This window comes from Heptranchias perlo, unplaced genomic scaffold (genome assembly GCF_035084215.1).
Source record: "Heptranchias perlo isolate sHepPer1 unplaced genomic scaffold, sHepPer1.hap1 HAP1_SCAFFOLD_388, whole genome shotgun sequence".
Lineage (NCBI taxonomy): Eukaryota > Metazoa > Chordata > Chondrichthyes > Hexanchiformes > Hexanchidae > Heptranchias > Heptranchias perlo.
Window position 1 is genome coordinate 219,356 of NW_027139400.1, and position 13,223 is coordinate 232,578.

Sequence of the window (13,223 nt, forward strand, 5' to 3'; positions counted from 1 at the left end):
CAGTCTGGTAAACCTTCACTGCACTCCCTCCATGGCAAGGACATCCTTCCTCAGATAAGGAGACCAAAACTGCACACAATACTCCAGATGTGGTCTCACCACGGCCTGTATAACTGCAGTAAGACATCCCTGCTCCTGTACTCAAATCCTCTTGCAATGAAGGCCAACATACCATTCGCCTTCCTAACTGCTTGCTGCACCTGAATGCTCGCTTTCAGCGACTGGTGTACAAGGACACCCAGGTCTCGTTGCACCTCCCCTTTTCCCAATCTGTCACCATTCAGATAATCTGTCTTTCTGTTTTTACAACCAAAGTGGATAACCTCACATTTATCCACGTTATACTGCATCTGCCATGTTCTTGCCCACTCACCCAACTTGTCTAAATCACATTGGAGCCTCTTTGCATCCTCCTCACAGCTCACATTCCACCCCAGCTTTGTGTCGTCTGCAAACTTGGAAATGTTACATTCAGTTCCCTCATCCAAATCATTGACATATATTGTGAATAGCTGGGGCCCAAGTACTGATCCCTGTGATACCCCACTAGTCACTGCCTGCCACCCGTTTATTCCTACTCTCTGTTTCCTGTGTGTCAACCAATTCTCAATCCATGCCAGTATATTCTCCCATCCCACGTGCTTTAATTTTGAGCACTAACCTCTTGTGTGGACCTTATCAAAAGCCTTCTGAAAATCCAAGTACACCACATCCACTGGTTCTCCCCGATCTATTCTACAGTTACAGCCTCAAAAAACTCCAGTAGATTTGTTAGCATGATTTCCCTTTCATAAACCATGCTGACTTTGTCCAATCCCGTAATGCCTTCCAAGTGTTCTGTTATCACATCCTTTATAATAGACTCTAGCATTTTCCCCACTACTGATGTTAGGCTAACTGGTCTGTAATTCCCTGTTTTTTCTCTCCCTCCTTTTTTAAATAGTGGGGTTACATTTGTCACCCTCCAATCTGTAGGAACTGTTCCAGAGTCTATAAAATTTTGGAAGACCTGCATGTTAACATTCTGTGATTCGTGTACAAGGACACCCAAATCTCTCTGAACACCAACATTTCTTAGTGTCTCAGCTTTGAAAAAATATCCGCTTTTCTATTCTTCCTACCAAAGTGAATAACCTCACATTTCCCCACATTATACTCCATCTGTCACCTTCTCGTCCACTCACTTAGCCTGTCTATATCCCTCTGCAGACTCTGTGTCCTCCTCACAGCTTACTTTCCCACCTAGCTTTGTATCGTCAGCAAACTTGAAAACATTACACTCGGTCCCTTCATCTAAGTCATTAATATGGATTGTAAATAGCTGAGACCCAAGCACTGATCCTTGCAGCATCCCACTAGTTACAGCCTGCCACCTGAAAATGACCTGTTTATTCCTACTCTGTTTTCTGTCTGTTAACCAATCTCTATCCATGCTAATATATTACCCCCAATCCCATGAGCCTTTATCTTGTGTAACAACCTCTTGTGTGGTACCTTGTTGAATGCCTTTTGAAAATCCAAATATACTACAATCCCCTTTATCTACCCTGCTAGTTACATCCTCAAAAACTCTAATAGATTTGTCATACATGATTTTCCCCTTCATAAAACCATGTGACTCTGCCTAATCATATTATGATTTTCTAAGTGCTCTGTTACTATATCCTCAATAATAGATTCTAGCATTTTCCCTACTACTGATGTCAGGCTAACTGGCCTGTAGTTCCCTGTTTTCTCTCTCCCTCCTTTCTGAACAGCGGGTTACATTTCTACCTTCCAATCCGCTGGGACCGTTCTAGAATCTAGAGAATTCTAGAAGATCAAAACCAATGCATCCACTAACTCGGCAGCCAACTCTTAAAACCCGAGGGTGTAGGTCATCAGGTCCAGGGATTGGTCAGATTTTAGTCCCATTACTTTCTCCAGTACTTTCTCTTTACTGATACTTAATTACTTTAGGTTCCTCACTCTCATTAGATCCTTGCTTCCTCACATCACCCTGAACGGCCCAGCTCTAATTTTAAGGTTTTGGCCCCTTGTTCTGGACTCCCCCCACCAGAGGAAATAGTTTCTCTCTATGTCCACCCTATCAAATCCTTTAATCATCTTAAACACCTCAATTAGATCACCCCTTAATCTTCAACATTCAAGAAAGTACAAGTTTGAAAGGTTGCAGGCTCCTGTGTGCAGGACTGAGTAAAATACTCAGCCTCAGTGGTGCCCAGTCACGAGGGGTTGGGATGAGGAGAGAGCAAATTGGCAAAAGTCAACAGCCCTCAGTGAGTGGGCCTTGTTTGGAGCTCGGGTCCACAGTGAAATGGTATAGTGTGCTCGCTATTGAACAACCTGACGGTTCTTACAGTAAGTACATCACAAAATGTTTCAGTTATCCTGTGGCTTGTGTTGGGCCAACTGACTAGAATCTGGAGGACCCCACTCTCGACAAATGACAATGATCCTCGACATACAAGAGTGTCGGCTCACTAAACATATAGAGCAAGGCCCCCCATATCTCCACTCCTCACCCCCCCCCCGACCCCCATCACCTCTCCCCCCCCCGACCCCCATCACCTCTCCCCCCCCGACCCCATCACCTCTCCCCCCCGACCCCCATCACCTCTCCCCCCCGACCCCCATCACCTCTCCCCCCCCGACCCCCATCACCTCTCCCCCCCCCGACCCCATCACCTCTCCCCCCCCGACCCCCATCACCTCTCCCCCCCCGACCCCATCACCTCTCCCCCCCGACCCCCATCACCTCTCCCCCCCCCGACCCCATCACCTCTCCCCCCCGACCCCCATCACCTCTCCCCCCCCAACACCCCACCTCTCTCCCCCCCCCCCCCCCACCAAGCTGTGCAGACAATCCAAATGGATGACGAGAGATCACTTTATCTGTACACATTGTTGGCCTCTGCTCTTGATCTCAGCTCCATTTCTGTGATTAGCCAGAACAGACATTCCTAAACACAGGCCACTGCTGCAAAAATGGAAATTTTTCAAAATCAGACGACACTGCAAGTAGCTAGCGATATTCCAGACAACACCGTGGAAGAAGCACGGCTCTCCCAGAGAGAGTTGGTGGCACACACACCTGGAGTCAATGCACCGTGACGGCATCAACCATTGGCAGCATGACACCCAACGCTTATAGTACGGGTCTGTGTGTGGAGAGGGCACTGAGAGCTGTAACACTGGGTGTAGTACGGGTGGGTACAGGTCTGTGAGTGGAGAGGGCACTGAGAGCTGTAACACTGGGTGTGGTACGGGTGGGTACAGGTCTGTGAGTGGAGAGGGCACTGAGAGCTGTAACACTGGGTGTGGTACGGGTGGGTACGGGTCTGTGTGTGGAGAGGGCACTGAGAGCTGTAACACTGGGTGTGGTACGGGTGGGTACAGGTCTGTGAGTGGAGAGGGCACTGAGAGCTGTAACACTGGGTGTGGTACGGGTGGGTACAGGTCTGTGTGTGGAGAGGGCACTGAGAGCTGTAACACTGGGTGTGTACGGGTGGGTACGGGTCTGTGAGTGGAGAGGGCACTGAGAGCTGTAACACTGGGTGTGGTACGGGTGGGTACGGGTCTGTGTGTGGAGAGGGCACTGAGAGCTGTAACACTGGGTGTAGTACGGGTGGGTACAGGTCTGTGTGTGGAGAGGGCACTGAGAGCTGTAACACTGGGTGTGGTACGGGTGGGTACAGGTCTGTGTGAGGGGATGTTTTGCACTGGGTTAAATCGTGCATCAATATCAACTCAGAAAGTGTCCTGGTGACGACACTGGATTGAGCCTGTACTGCCAGCTGTCAGAGGTAACTCTCAGCTTGCCTTTAAACTCAAGCAGTGCCTCTACTTACCCTGAAAACGTCAGCTCATTACAAATGTAATGTCCATCTGTTTTTGTAAGCACTGGAGTATAAATAATAACTGTGCCGTTGACGTGAGGTTTTTATACAGCAAGGTCAAAGCGACCAGCAAGAGGAAATGATCTGTTGCCCACAGGTGGGGAGAGAAAGGACGGAGCTGAATCGCTGATGCAGCCCCAGCGACTGCGTCCCGGGAGTAGGTGTCTGTGACAAAGGGACGCGGGAGGACAGCACAATTCACAGTGCAAGGGTTCATCCACATGGCACTGTGCACTGCAGGGGGGGTAGACTGGATTTCACCCATCTTAAAAACTGGTTCAATACTGACACAGCACGTTTCAAACAGTCCTGGAGGTGAGCTGGATGCTGGGTGTCAGCAGCGCGAGGAACACAGTGTTCCTCAGGACACTCGTTCATGCTTTTGTTTCCTCCAGACTCGACCATTCCGCTCTCCCATCTTTCACCCTCCGTAAACTTGAACTCATCCAAAACTCTACTGCCCGTATCCTAACTCACACCAAGTCCCGTTCTCCCATCACCCCCTGTGCTCACTGACCTACACTGGCTCCTGGTCCACCCCTCCCTATCTCTGGAACCTCCTCCAGCCCTACAACCCTCCGAGATCTCTGGAACCTCCTCCAGCCCTACAACCCTCCGAGATCTCTGGAACCTCCTCCAGCCCTACAACCCTCCGAGATCTCTGGAACCTCCTCCAGCCCTACAACCCTCCGAGATCTCTGGAACCTCCTCCAGCCCTACAACCCTCCGAGATCTCTGGAACCTCCTCCAGCCCTACAACCCTCCGAGATCTCTGGAACCTCCTCCAGCCCGACAACCCTCCGAGATCTCTGTAACCTCCTCCAGCCCTACAACCCTCCGAGATCTCTGTAACCTCCTCCAGCCCTACAACCCTCCGAGATCTCTGTAACCTCCTCCAGCCCTACAACCCTCCGAGATCTCTGGAACCTCCTCCAGCCCTACAACCCTCCGAGATCTCTGGAACCTCCTCCAGCCCTACAACCCTCCGAGATCTCTGGAACCTCCTCCAGCCCGACAACCCACCGAGATCTCTGTAACCTCCTCCAGCCCTACAACCCTCCGAGATCTCTGTAACCTCCTCCAGCCCTACAACCCTCCGAGATCTCTGTAACCTCCTCCAGCCCTACAACCCTCCGAGATCTCTGGAACCTCCTCCAGCCCTACAACCCTCCGAGATCTCTGGAACCTCCTCCAGCCCTACAACCCACCGAGATCTCTGTAACCTCCTCCAGCCCTACATCCCTCCGAGATCTCTGTAACCTCCTCCAGCCCCACAACTCTCCGAGATCTCTGTAACCTCCTCCAGCCCTACAACCCTCCGAGATCTCTGTAACCTCCTCCAGCCCTACAACCCTCCGAGATCTCTGGAACCTCCTCCAGCCCTACAACCCTCCGAGATCTCTGGAACCTCCTCCAGCCCTACAACCCTCCGAGATCTCTGGAACCTCCTCCAGCCCTACAACCCTCCGAGATCTCTGGAACCTCCTCCAGCCCTACAACCCTCCGAGATCTCTGGAACCTCCTCCAGCCCTACAACCCTCCGAGATCTCTGGAACCTCCTCCAGCCCTACAACCCTCCGAGATCTCTGGAACCTCCTCCAGCCCGACAACCCTCCGAGATCTCTGTAACCTCCTCCAGCCCTACAACCCTCCGAGATCTCTGTAACCTCCTCCAGCCCTACAACCCTCCGAGATCTCTGTAACCTCCTCCAGCCCTACAACCCTCCGAGATCTCTGTAACCTCCTCCAACCCTACAACCCTCCGAGATCTCTGTAACCTCCTCCAGCCCTACAACCCCCCGAGATCTCTGTAACCTCCTCCAGCCCTACAACCCTCCCTATCTCTGTAACCTCCTCCAGCCCTACAACCCTCCCTATCTCTGTAACCTCCTCCAGCCCTACAACCCTCCCTATCTCTGTAACCTCCTCCAGCCCGACAACCCTCCGAGATCTCTGTAACCTCCTCCACCCCTACAACCCCCCGAGATCTCGGTAACCTCCTCCAGCCCTACCACCCTCCGAGATCTCAGTACTCCCCCAATTCTGGCCTCCTGTCAATCCCCGATTTTAATCACTCCACCATTGGCGGCCGTGCCTTCAGCTGCCTGGGCCCTAAGCTCTGGAATTCCCTCCCTAAACCTCTCCATCTCTCTACCTCTCTTTCCTCCTTTAAGACTCTGCTTAAAACCTACCTCTTTGACCAAGCTTTCCTGTCCTAATATCTCCTTATGTGGCTCGGTGTCAACTTTGACTGATAATCGTTCCTGTGAAGTGCCTTGGGACGTTTTACTATGTTAAGGGCGCTATATAAATGCAGGTTGTTGTTGAGACTGACAGCATGCACCTCACTCTGGGGAATAATTATTTCTTTTTCTTTAAATAGCCATGGTACTGCAGCAACACAAGCAGATTTTGGCCGGCTTCCCTTTCATTAAATAGACACAAGACGGTGGAGTCTCCAAACTGCTGTACCAGCGCAGAGTGAGGGGGCAGCTGGTGTCGGCCCAGGCCAACCCCTCAGAGGTTGTGTCCGTCTCGTTGCTGGTGGAGCTGCTGCAACCAACATGTTTACAGCTCAGTCCACGCTGGTCATTCAGAGAGATGGGGCTGAGCCTAGTCCTGCCTCGGGCCGAACCAGTCATTGCTACGCTTGCCCTGGTGAAGGAGCCCGGGTTGGGTTGGGGGTGGGGGGTGGGTGAGCCCGGGTTTGGGGGGGGGGGGGGGGGGGGGGGGGGGGGGGATCCCGGGTGTGGGGGGGGGGGGGGGGGGGTGGGGTGCGGGAGGGGTGAGCTCCTGAAGTCCTGGCTCTAATTTTTAGCCTATGTCCCCTAGTCCTAGACTCCCCAACCAGCAGAAATAGTTTCTCTCTATTTACCCTATCAGTTCCCCACATCTAATAATCTTGTAAATTCGAGGGAATCCAACCTAGTTTGTGTAATTCTCTCCTCGTAATTTAACCCTTGAGTCCAGGTATCACTCTGGTCAATCTACACTGCCCTCCCTCCAAGGCCAATATATCCTTCCTAAGGTGCAGTGCCCAGAACTGAACACTCTGGGTGTGGTCTAACCACCGAGTACATCGCACTGGTACATCACCAACAAACATCGGTATACACATCCCAAACAAGGTCACAGCACAGTGCGCACACTGTATACGCAGCCCACGGAAGGTCACAGCAGTGTGCACACTGTATACATGGCCCGTATAAGGTCACAGCACAGTATGCAAGGTCACAGCACAGTGTGCACGCAGTATACATGGCCCGTACTAGTTAACAGCACAGTGTGCACGCAGTATACATGGCCCGTACTAGTTAACAGCACAGTGTGCACGCAGTATACATGGCCCGTACTAGTTAACAGCACAGTGTGCACGCAGTATACATGGCCCGTACTAGTTAACAGCACAGTGTGCACGCAGTATACATGGCCCGTACAAGTTAACAGCACAGTGTGCACGCAGTATACATGGCCCGTACAAGTTAACAGCACAGTGTGCACGCAGTATACATGGCCCGTACAAGTTAACAGCACAGTGTGCACGCAGTATACATGGCCCGTACAAGTTAACAGCACAGTGTGCACGCAGTATACATGGCCCGTACAAGTTAACAGCACAGTGTGCACGCAGTATACATGGCCCGTACAAGTTAACAGCACAGTGTGCACGCAGTATACATGGCCCGTACAAGTTAACAGCACAGTGTGCACGCAGTATACATGGCCCGTACAAGTTAACAGCACAGTGTGCACGCAGTATACATGGCCCGTACAAGTTAACAGCACAGTGTGCACACAGTATACATGGCCCGTACAAGTTAACAGCACAGTGTGCACGCAGTATACATGGCCCGTACAAGTTAACAGCAGTGTGCACGCAGTATACATGGCCCGTACAAGTTAACAGCACAGTGTGCACGCAGTATACATGGCCCGTACTAGTTAACAGCACAGTGTGCACGCAGTATACATGGCTTGTACAAGGTCACAGCACAGTGTGCACGCAGTATACATGGCCCGTACAAGTTAACAGCACAGTGTGCACGCAGTATACATGGCCCGTACAAGTTAACAGCACAGTGTGCACGCAGTATACATGGCCCGTACAAGTTAACAGCACAGTGTGCACGCAGTATACATGGCCCGTACAAGTTAACAGCACAGTGTGCACGCAGTATACATGGCCCGTACAAGTTAACAGCACAGTGTGCACGCAGTATACATGGCCCGTACTAGTTAACAGCACAGTGTGCACGCAGTATACATGGCTTGTACAAGGTCACAGCACAGTGTGCACGCAGTATACATGGCCCGTACAAGTTAACAGCACAGTGTGCACGCAGTATACATGGCCCGTACAAGTTAACAGCACAGTGTGCACGCAGTATACATGGCCCGTACAAGTTAACAGCACAGTGTGCACGCAGTATACATGGCTTGTACAAGGTCACAGCACAGTGTGCACGCAGTATACATGGCTTGTATAAGGTCACAGCAAAGTGTGAAAGTAGCACGGGGATGTGAAGCCAGTCAGGGTCCTCACACAGGAGCAGTGTGAAATGTAGCAAACATGTGAAAGCAATCAGACCCTGTTGTCATTCAGGTGCAGATCCAACAGCACTGAGAGTCCTGCTGCAGGCTGGTCCTGGATCAATCTCCATTCACCTGGCAGGGTTAATGAAACTTCTGTTACCTGATCTATTGGCTGCTGAGCTGGTGCCACCTCCTCCTCCTCCTCCTCCTCCAGCACCCCCCACATCAAGTTCACAAACTGAACTTCACCTCTCCATCCTCCTCCCGAGAACTTTCCCTCAAAACTTTAGGCTGATTGCCTCCTTGTCCCTTCGCCATACCGAGCTCTCTGCCAGTGGTCACTGTAATCCAAGTTCTACTGCTGCTTTCGACCCACCCACCTATCACGTTACAAACACCTCCTCACCCTCTTCTGTTTACCCTTCTCCTCCAGCCCCTTCATTCCCCTCATCATCACCATGCTCCACCACTCCCAACTCAACACTACTCTCCTACCCTAGTCCCGATCACGAGCACCTCTTATACAAACCCACGACCTCCCTCTGCTCCTCCCTTGGTGTACATGGCTATGCCCCATTGCTAATGCGCCAAAAGCAGCAACACCACATCTCACCCTTAGTTCCAACCAGTCCCTACAAGGTCTTGATCACTGATAACACAGAGTCTGATGACCAACTCATCATAGTAACATGCCACATTCCCTCACCTTTCCCCAACCCCACTGGCCTCCGCCTTCGCCACACAGCAACTGACACAACACCAACACATCAAAGAACTGGTACTCCAGGATCTCACACAGTAACAGACCCAACACATCAAAGAACTGGTACTCCAGGATCTCACACAGTAACAGACCCAATACATCAAGGAACTATTACTCCAAGATCACACACAGTAACAGACCCAATACATCAAGGAACTATTACTCCAAGATCACACACAGTAACAGACCCAATACATCAAGGAACTATTACTCCAGGATCACACACAGTAACAGACCCAATACATCGAGGAACTATTACTCCAGGATCACACACAGTAACAGACCCAATACATCAAGGAACTATTACTCCAGGATCACACACAGTAACAGACCCAATACATCAAGGAACTATTACTCCAGGATCTCACACAGTAACAGACCCAATACATCAAGGAACTATTACTCCAGGATCACACACAGTAACAGACCCAATACATCAAGGAACTATTACTCCAGGATCTCACGCAGTAACAGACCCAATACATCAAGGAACTATTACTCCAGGATCTCACACAGTAACAGACCCAATACATCAAGGAACTATTACTCCAGGATCTCACACAGGAACAGACCCATTACTTCAGGATCACACACAGTAACAGACCCAATACATCGAGGAACTATTACTCCAGAATCACATACAGTAGCAGACCCAACATCAAGTAACTATTACTCCAGGATCTCACACAGTAACAGACCCAATACATCGAGGAACTATTACTCCAGGATCACACACAGTAACAGACCCAATACATCAAGGAACTATTACTCCAGGATCACACACAGTAACAGACCCAATACATCGAGGAACTATTACTCCAGGATCACACACAGTAACAGATCCAATACATCGAGGAACTATTACTCCAGAATCACACACAGTAACAGACCCAATACATCGAGGAACTATTACTCCAAGATCACACACAGTAACAGACCCAATACATCAAGGAACTCTTACTCCAGAATCTCACACAGTAACAGATCCAATACATCGAGGAACTATTACTCCAGGATCACACACAGTAACAGACCCAATACATCAAGGAACTATTACTCCAGGATCACACACAGTAACAGACCCAATACATCGAGGAACTATTACTCCAGGATCACACACAGTAACAGACCCAATACATCAAGGAACTATTACTCCAGGATCACACACAGTAACAGACCCAATACATCAAGGAACTATTACTCCAGAATCTCACACAGTATCAGACCCAATACATCAAGGAACTATTACTCCAGAATCTCACACAGTAACAGACCCAATACATCAAGGAACTATTACTCCAGGATCACACACAGTAACAGACCCAATACATCAAGGAACTATTACTCCAGAATCTCACACAGTATCAGACCCAATACATCGAGGAACTATTACTCCAGGATCTCACACAGTAACAGACCCAATACATCAAGGAACTATTACTCCAGGATCACACACAGTAACAGACCCAATACATCAAGGAACTATTACTCCAGGATCTCACACAGTAACAGACCGAATACATCGAGGAACTATTACTCCAAGATCACACACAGTAACAGACCCAATACATCAAGGAACTATTACTCCAAGATTTCACACAGTAACAGACCCAATACATCAAGGAACTATTACTCCAGGATCACACACAGTAACAGACCCAACACATCAAGGAACTATTACTCCAGGATCACACACAGTAACAGACCCAATACATCAAGGAACTATTACTCCAGGATCTCACACAGTAACAGACCGAATACATCGAGGAACTATTACTCCAAGATCACACACAGTAACAGACCCAATACATCAAGGAACTATTACTCCAAGATTTCACACAGTAACAGACCCAATACATCAAGGAACTATTACTCCAGGATCACACACAGTAACAGACCCAACACATCAAGGAACTATTACTCCAGGATCACACACAGTAACAGACCCAACACATCAAGGAACTATTACTCCAGGATCACACACAGTAACAGACCCAACACATCAAGGAACTATTACTCCAGGATCACACACAGTAACAGACCCAACACATCAAGGAACTATTACTCCAGGATCACACACAGTAACAGACCCAACACATCAAGGAACTATTACTCCAGGATCACACACAGTAACAGACCCAATACATCGAGGAACTATTACTCCAGGATCACACACAGTAACAGACCCAATACATCTAGGAACTATTACTCCAGGATCACACACAGTAACAGACCCAACACATCAAGGAACTATTACTCCAGGATCACACACAGTAACAGACCCAACACATCAAGGAACTATTACTCCAGGATCACACACAGTAACAGACCCAATACATCGAGGAGCTATTACTCCAGGATCACACACAGTAACAGACCCAATACATCAAGGAACTATTACTCCAGGATCTCACACAGTAACAGACCCAATACATCAAGGAACTATTACTCCAAGATCACACACAGTAACAGACCCAATACATCGAGGAACTATTACTCCAAGATCACACACAGTAACAGACCCAACAAGGATGAAATTACTGCACCCGACATTATGTAGCTGCTTTGTCGAAGCCCTCTGACGACGCTAACTCTGCTAGCACAGGGGCCCACAGAACATTGGTCCAGAGTCTCTCCCTCACCATACTGAAGTGATAATGGTAGAGTCTTATATATGCAAGAATCTGAACCCCAAAAGACGCAAGATGGGGTTGGCATTGCTTAGGTTCGGACGCAATGTCTTTTGAGGCCAAAGCAGCGTTGAAAGCGGGTCAGTCTCCTGGCTCCACTGTAAGAAGTAACATTGTGCCTATCGTGCACGATTCCTTCACCATTTCACATAAGACTGCAATTTAAAGCTTTAAAAACTGTCCCTAATACGGCACTGTTTACATCAATCTCCATTGAAGTCAGGGTCTATAACCTCACTGAACAGCAATCAACAGATAACCTTACACCATCCTCCACACAAGCCATGGAAACACATTCGAACAACGCTTACCTTGAAGCCCTCCTTGAGTCACTCTCCGCCGCCTTCTCCCGCTCACTCTCCGCCGCCTTCTCCCGCTCACTCTCCGCCGCCTTCTCCCGCTCACTCTCCGCCGCCTTCTCCCGCTCACTCTATATTCTCCGTGCCTTTGCAGAAAACAGAGATCAAATTCAGCAAAAGTCCACATCTGCCAAGTAGTTTGAGGAGGTTATACCCAGCCACCCAGCATTACTTGGAGAGGGAGTGCTGTTAGACGGGGGGCTGCAAGAGACAATGCTGCGCACAAGATCTGGGGCACCTGCTGTTCCTCACACTATCTGGTTGTAAAATTAAATGTCACCTTTTTCAGCAGAGTCGCTGCTTTGTACGGTTTCTGTTCACTCCAGGGAACCAGGCACGGCTATACGGGGAGATGGTGGGACTGATATACTGCTCAGCGCACTGGCGGGGGTGGAGCAGGGCCCCAGACCAGGTGAGACTGAAGTCTAGCATCAGTCAGGGCGGAGGAGAGAACTGTTTTAAAATACACACACACACACACACACACACACACACACACACAACGTTTCATTAAACTGCTCACTTTCATCAGAACAATTGACCTTGACAATTAAACAGCAGCATCAGACATTTGGTCAGAGGAGACTGATCTTCAGTCTCCTGAGTTAGTTAAATGACCCACAGGTCCAGAGCACTCCAGCACCCTCTCTGTTTTTAGTTTGCAATGAAGATACAATGTTGCTGGCCCAAGGACACTAGCTGTAGACACCCAACCCCGGCCCTGGGACAAGGCGGCTCAGTCCCACTGAACTCAAGTACTGAAGTCAAACTCCACCACCCAAACTGTAAAGGCTCATTTCAAGTCATTCAGAAGACAGACCCTGCAATTAGAGAGACCCCGCAATTAGAGAGACCCTACAAGCTGCGTTTCAGGAAAGTCAGTGGAGCCCGACATCAGCCCTCCAAACTGGCTGGAAGGGTCTGAACACCACTTCACCTAGGGCAGAATCATAGAAGTTACAACATGGAAACAGGCCCT

General features: G+C 49.6%; 1 protein-coding gene across 2 annotated transcripts in view; it reads right to left on the reverse strand.

The window, feature by feature from the left end:
- Positions 1 to 12,325, reverse strand: part of LOC137311979 (CUGBP Elav-like family member 1) — a 128,626-nt gene extending 116,301 nt beyond the window's left edge. For both annotated transcript variants that reach the window (XM_067978791.1, XM_067978788.1), the window contains exon 1: positions 12,197 to 12,325. The gene's annotated coding sequence lies outside the window, so the exon portion shown is untranslated. The remainder of the gene's footprint in view (positions 1 to 12,196) is intronic.
- Positions 12,326 to 13,223: the final 898 nt, after the last annotated feature.